This window comes from Coptis chinensis, chromosome 6, assembly GCF_015680905.1.
Source record: "Coptis chinensis isolate HL-2020 chromosome 6, ASM1568090v1, whole genome shotgun sequence".
Classification (NCBI taxonomy): domain Eukaryota; kingdom Viridiplantae; phylum Streptophyta; class Magnoliopsida; order Ranunculales; family Ranunculaceae; genus Coptis; species Coptis chinensis.
The window spans coordinates 58264672-58271319 of NC_141461.1; the positions used below are offsets into that span (position 1 = coordinate 58264672).

Sequence of the window (6648 nt, forward strand, 5' to 3'; positions counted from 1 at the left end):
TCGTGTTTCTTTAATTCTGGACATAGCCTTGCATGAGATTAAGGTCAGGTAGAGAAAAAACGACTAACGTAATTTATCGTGAACATCAACACACACACCTATCTAGTATACCACACACGCTACACTTGAAATAATGGCTGAAGAAAGAGAGTCTCCTCTCTCTTACTTTTACAAAGCCATGAATGATAGCCCTAAATCTTGCATCATTCTTGCAGACCCAGTGGGGGATTTACGAATCCCCCTGAATATATTTAATTTGTTACCAGTTTTTCATGGGTTAGACCATGAAAAACCTTATCAGCATATGCGTAGGATTGAACAAGTTCTTACCACATTTAATCATCCTACGGTAGGTGCGGAACAAATTAAACTGAGGGTGTTTCCTTTCACCCTAGCCGATAAGGCGGCGTCTTGGTTAACTGCCCAAGTGCCTAATTCTGTGGACTCATGGGCCAAATTTGTTCAACTATTTATGGAACATTTTTATCCCCCACTGAAGACAGATGAAATATTTTTCAAGATTCATTTCTTCCGACAGAATCCTCATGAATCCTTTTCAGAGGCTTGTAATTGTTTCACTGACCTTCTTATAGAGTGTCCACATCATAACCTTGCGAAAGGCACGTTAGTTCATGCATTTTTCAAAGAACTTTTACACCACCATAAAGAGGTCCTTGATATAACGAATGAGGGTAGTTTCTTCAATAAAGGAGCCTTAGAGACTTATAGGTTTTTAGAAGATCAAATAAACACTACAACAGATTGACTTTTTAGCTACAAAATGTTTAGTGGCGATGGAAAAACGTAGCTAATGATCATTTTCAACGACGTTCTTATCGTCGTCATATCTACATTGTCTTACAATTAAAAATCAGCTTTTAGCGACGCTTTTTATGTTGTTAAAAACCACACTCAAATTTTTTTAAAATATTAAAATTAGAAGAAAAAATTTGGCGATGAAAAAAGTGTCGAAAATATCTTTTTATCATCACTGACGAATTATTTGTGGGTGATGATAATATATCTCCGACGTTTAACAAAATCATCGCTAGATATTATGTCTTTTGCAATATTTTTTATTGTAGGCAAATCATATTGTTTAGAAGTAAAAATTATAAGCATAATTGGGACGTTACTAGCGTCACAGGGATGTAATATTTCCACCACGAACAAAGCTTTTTGGGGCGAAAACAATTTCTAGCCCTGTTGAAAATTTCATCATTTTCCCCCTATTTTTCATTTTTTGTTTTCATTTCTACCACCCAAGTTCTTAAGTTTTTGGTAAAAGAACCAAAGAGAGAAAGAAAAATAAAAAGGAAAAAGAATGGAATGACCTTTGCTACCCACGCACTCTCTCATTCTCCCTCCGAAAGAAAAAGAACAGCCTTTCTTCTTATCTCCATCACTGATTAACACCTCCTTCACCTACGATACAATCCATCTCCATCACTCTTTATTCTCTCTCCTCTTAGGGTTTCAATTTTGATTTTTGAGGTTTTCGCTCTAGTTTTTTTTTTTTTTTTTTTTACTTTCTTTTTTTGCTACCTTTTCTTACTGTATTTAATTTTGATTCATGGGGTATTCTTCCAATTTCTTGATGTGTTACTGCAAGGTCCGAATTTTCTTTATATTTTCTCATTCATTTTTTTTTTTCAATTTTTCTTTTCAATCTGTTGAGAAGTGAAGTAGTCGTTTGTTTCAACATGTATATGTTCACTCTACAGTCTACTCTTCCTTGAGTATGTGGATTGACAGCAATGTAGTGGAGCTGGTTTACACGTGGGTCATCCCCTTGGATATACAACTACAGATATTCTTGCCAGATACAAAAGGATGCAAGGTTTCAATGTGTTGCATCCAATGGGGTGGGATGCATTTGGATTGCCCGCTGAGCAGTATGCTATTCAGGTTTGGTTAAAGTAATAATATTTATAATGTTTTAAGTAATACTTATGTGTTCATGTCCTATGGTTTTTTATGTGCAACAGATAGGAACACATCCAAAAGTCACAACAATGAGGAACATTGAGCGCTTCAGGTCCCAGGTCATGTAATGTCTATTTCTCTTCTATTTCTTGTTTGTGATATAACTCACCTTTTATTACAATGATTTTCTTTTTGTTGAATTGTTTTCTTTCTTTGCAGCTCAAATCTTTAGGTTTCTCATATGATTGGGATCGTGAAATTTCGACCACTGAACCGCAATATTATAAATAGACTCAGTGGATATTTCTTCAGCTTTTTAAAAGAGGACTTGCATTTCAGGTGTTGGATTTATTGCTTTCTTTTTTCTTATTGCATTCAAGTGTTTAAGTAAGCATCCACATCACGTGGTCCACTATGTTCTTTTTCAGGCCGAAGTGCTACCAATTGGTGCCCCGCTCGCCTCGGGTAACCGTCTTGGCAAATGAAGAAGTGATAAACGGGGTTAGTGAACGTGGTGGTCATCCAGTTATAAGAAAGGTAGTGGCTTTGCTTCATCTTCTTTGTTAAATATTATTTGTTCAGTTATATTTTTATGTTTTTTCTTTCTTTTTCTCTTCACATACTTTTAATTAACAGCCGATGCATCAGTGGATGCTAAAGATCACTGCATATGTTGACCGTCTTCTTGAAGATCTTGATGGCCTTGACTTGCCTGAAAGCATAAAGGATATGCAGCGGAATTGGATAGGGAGGTCAGAAGGAGCTGAAGTAGAGTTTTGTATTCTTAACCGTGATGGACATGAAAAGGGTGTAAAACTCACTGTTTATACCACTAGACCAGATACCATATTTGGAGCAACGTATGAGTTACACCTTTCATGTTACCAACTGTAACATTGGTTTTTGTTTTCAAGAATTTGTTTTACTAATTTCTATTTTCTACCACCCTTAAGTCTCCAATGGCATGTGCAGTAAAGGACCTATCAATCTTTTGATCCTCAGGTATCTAGTTGTCACACCTGAACATCCATTGTTGTCGTCAATTTTGTCTGACTCCCACAGAAAATGCGTATGTTTGTCGTTTTCTATATCCACTGGGCCAAAATCGTTTTTTAATAGTGGACAAATAGGAGAGGACTAATTTGTAAACGCAGGTGGAGGAATATAGAGAGCTTGCATCAAGAAGAAGTGAACTCGAGAGGATTGAACTTCATAAGGAAAAAACAGGAGTCTTCAGTGGTTCATATGCTAGAAATCCAGCTAGCGGTGAAGCTATTCCAATATGGGTTGCAGATTATGTGTTAGGAAGGTCTGTCTTTTATATTCATTCTCTTGCATCTATTTCTTTTTTGCTTCGAGTAACTTTATGTCAGATTTGTGCTATGTTTATTAAGCAACTTGTATTTAATCTTTTAATTAAGGAAAAACCTAGTTCAATAGTTGTCTCCTTTAATATTGTAATTGACTATTAGGATAAACTTGTGAAACTTGCAATGACTATACTCATTTTCTCCAAGTTATCTGAACTCCCATCTTCGCACGACATTCGCAGCGCTATGGTGGTACCAAGAACGATAATGGTTGTACACTCGCCACGATTCTCATGACCATGAGTTTGCTATGAGATATGATATACCAATTCATTAATTGTGTTGTAAATCCGGATGATGAAAGTTTCAATAACTTTGAAGAACCATATGCTAGAGAAGGAATTATTATCAATTCTTCAAATACTGCAGTTGGACTTAACATTAATGGCTTGCTCTCCAAAGATGCTGCTTCCAAAGTGATAGAGTAAATTTGGGAATACGGGACATGGAAGGAAGAAGGTATTTCAGTTTCTCAGCTATCTCGTGTTGCATAGCCATGGAATCTCCTCATATTGTTTTTTTTTTTTCCTTTAGGTTAACTATATAATTTATGCATGATGAACTTACAAGCTCTTAGTTTGTGTTATTCTTTACTGGTTCTTAATATTTGGTTTTTATTTTTTGATGTCTTTGGCACCAAACTATATTAGAGTCTGTAAAGGAATTTATATATATTTTTTGTTTTTTTGCAGATGGACGTGTGAAACCACTAAAGGTTGGTTTGGCTATTACAACTTACAAAAGACAGTTGTTCAATCTGGGCAGTAATGTGATGTTTGACCATTTTATAGAGGCGATTTAGACTGAATAAAATTACTTGTAGGATGTTAGAGTATTTTTTCTATATTTTGACCATGTCAAAGAATGATGTAAATTTTCATTTTTTATATTTAATAAATGAATACTTTTGTCTTGGGTTAATATGTGATGTTTTTTTGTGTTTCAATTGAATGTTAGCAAAAAATAAAAATGATACAAGGAAGACGTGACTAAATGTTTGTACAAATGGTTCACATTTTGCGGTGATATTAGTAAAAAATTAAAATAGTTTAGACCTTTAACGACGATAGAAATGTTGTTTATTTCAACAAAATTTAAAATTATTTTTATTTTTAGCGATATTAAAAACGTTGCTAATAACACCATTTTTATAGTTTGAATTTTTAGTGATGATTATAACGTCGCTAATAATGTTAAAATTTTCAAATATTTTGGACTTTTACTGACGATATAAACGTTGCTAATAAGGTATTGATAGCGACGATTTTAAAGACGTCATCCAAAAAACATCTTTTGCGACGTTATTATATAAAGAATAAGAAAATAGTTTAGCAACAAAATTGAAGCAATGGAGACGATTATTATCGTCGGTGAAGGTATCATATTTTGCAACGTTGTAAAATTGTTGCTATGTATCTTTAACGACTATAGCTTTAGCGACGATCGGCTGACGCTCCAAAAAACGTTGCTAAATCTAATTAGCAACGTTTTTGCAATATTCAGCGACGTAATTGTTTGTCGCCAAAGACCCTGTTTCTTGTAGTGAAAGCGTAACAATAACTGGGGGGTAGTGACGATATCCCCCGCTCTGCTGGTTCTTCTTCAACAGTTAAGGCTACCAGTGTGTTTGAGGTCAAATCTGATCCTGAGCTTAAAACTCTAATTGAATTCCTCACTAAAAAGGTAGAAGCTATTTCTGTTTAACAAAAGCCTATCCCCATCATGAATGTCAACTCTAATCCATGTAATTTCTGTTTGAGTCCTGAGCATCCCGACTCCAATTGTCCTCTCGCCTATGAACAACAAACATTACAACCAAATAATGTTTGCTCCATTAATAGCTATCCTATTCCTAACGCCCCTTAGAGACAAAATCCCAACTTCAGTTGGAGAAATAATCAACAAGTTACACCTCCAGGATATAATAATCAAAATGTTAGGCAAGCAAACAATTACAACCAAGCTCCACCATGACAAGGACAAGGACAAGGGAATTATAATAATTATAACAATAATAATTATAATGATAATAGAGGTATCGTTCCGATTAATCATAACTATCACAACCCACCTGTTAATAATCAATGTGACATAATTCCTGTCACACAACCTGTAACAAACACTCCTCCACAACCGGATTGTTTCGACGCCTTTATGCAAACCCAAAAAACATATTTTTACAGTCCATCCAACTTTCCTTACAGTAGTTAGCCCAAGAGAAAGTACAACCCAAAGGTGTGTTTCCAGGCCAAGCGATACCTAATCCTAAAATAACAAACACAGCCTTTGAAGTAAACAGTAATACTAGTAATGAAAATGGAAATGTAGGTGAGTTAAAGGCCATCACCACTCTCCGTTCTGGCAGAGTGGTTGATAACGTCGTAACTATGCATGTAGTTACCCCACCAGTAGTTCCTACACCGGATATTGCACTAGATACCGAAGTAATAACTGAAGATCCTACCCCAGTAGAGGTACTAGTTAAACCACAACCTAAGAAACAAAAAGCCAAGGTTAGACATCCTGTTGACCCATATGCTAAATATAAAGAGAAACCACCATTTCCCCAGAGATTAGCCATGTTAACCAAGGATACGAATTTCGATGAGATTTGGAAGGTTTTCAAAAATCTAACGATAAACCTATCCTTCCTGGAAGATTTTAAAAAGTTACCTCACCATGCTAAGTTTCTTAAAGAGTTGTGCACTACTAGGCGTAAGACAAATATTCCTAAAGACGACTTTTTGACTGAGCAGTTTCTAACTTTAACCAAACATAATTGAATCATTAAGTACAAGGACCCTGGTTGTTGATAAACATAAAAAGATAAAGTTTACTTACGAAATGAATGATAAAACTCAAAACGTAAGTAAACTAAAACTTAATTATGTGCCTAAATTTATCAAAGATTGTTCTACTCTCGATCTATTGAACAGATATAGTGGAGTAGGAAGTTCGTTCCACTCCTAGTCCTTCCGCATGTTGTGTTTTCTAGTCTAATTACTCTACTCTAAGTCTAATGAGAGATTTACGAAATGATAACTAGACTACGATGCAACTACCCACAAGATGCAACTAGTCGACTATTTAAACAACTATGGGAATACTACGTTGATTCTATGATAAGGAGTTAGAGGGGGATTGATTCCACCTTAGCTCAACTTAATCCACTAACCATTTAATCGTCAGAATCCGAATGAATCGCTTCAAGCAGAGCAACCGGTTATTCCTAATCCCTAATTAGACATGGCATTTCTACCAATTCATAACTAGTATGTGAACGATTACACCCATTCTCATGGTGAACTAATCATTTCTAGAGTGGAAAGGAAATTACGACTATTCAACATTA

At 35.3% G+C, this 6648-nt stretch overlaps 1 pseudogene; it reads left to right on the forward strand.

The window, feature by feature from the left end:
• The first annotated feature begins 1573 nt into the window (after window positions 1–1573).
• LOC147493743 (leucine--tRNA ligase, chloroplastic/mitochondrial-like) lies at window positions 1574–4064 on the forward strand (annotated as a pseudogene).
• The last annotated feature ends 2584 nt before the right edge of the window (window positions 4065–6648 follow it).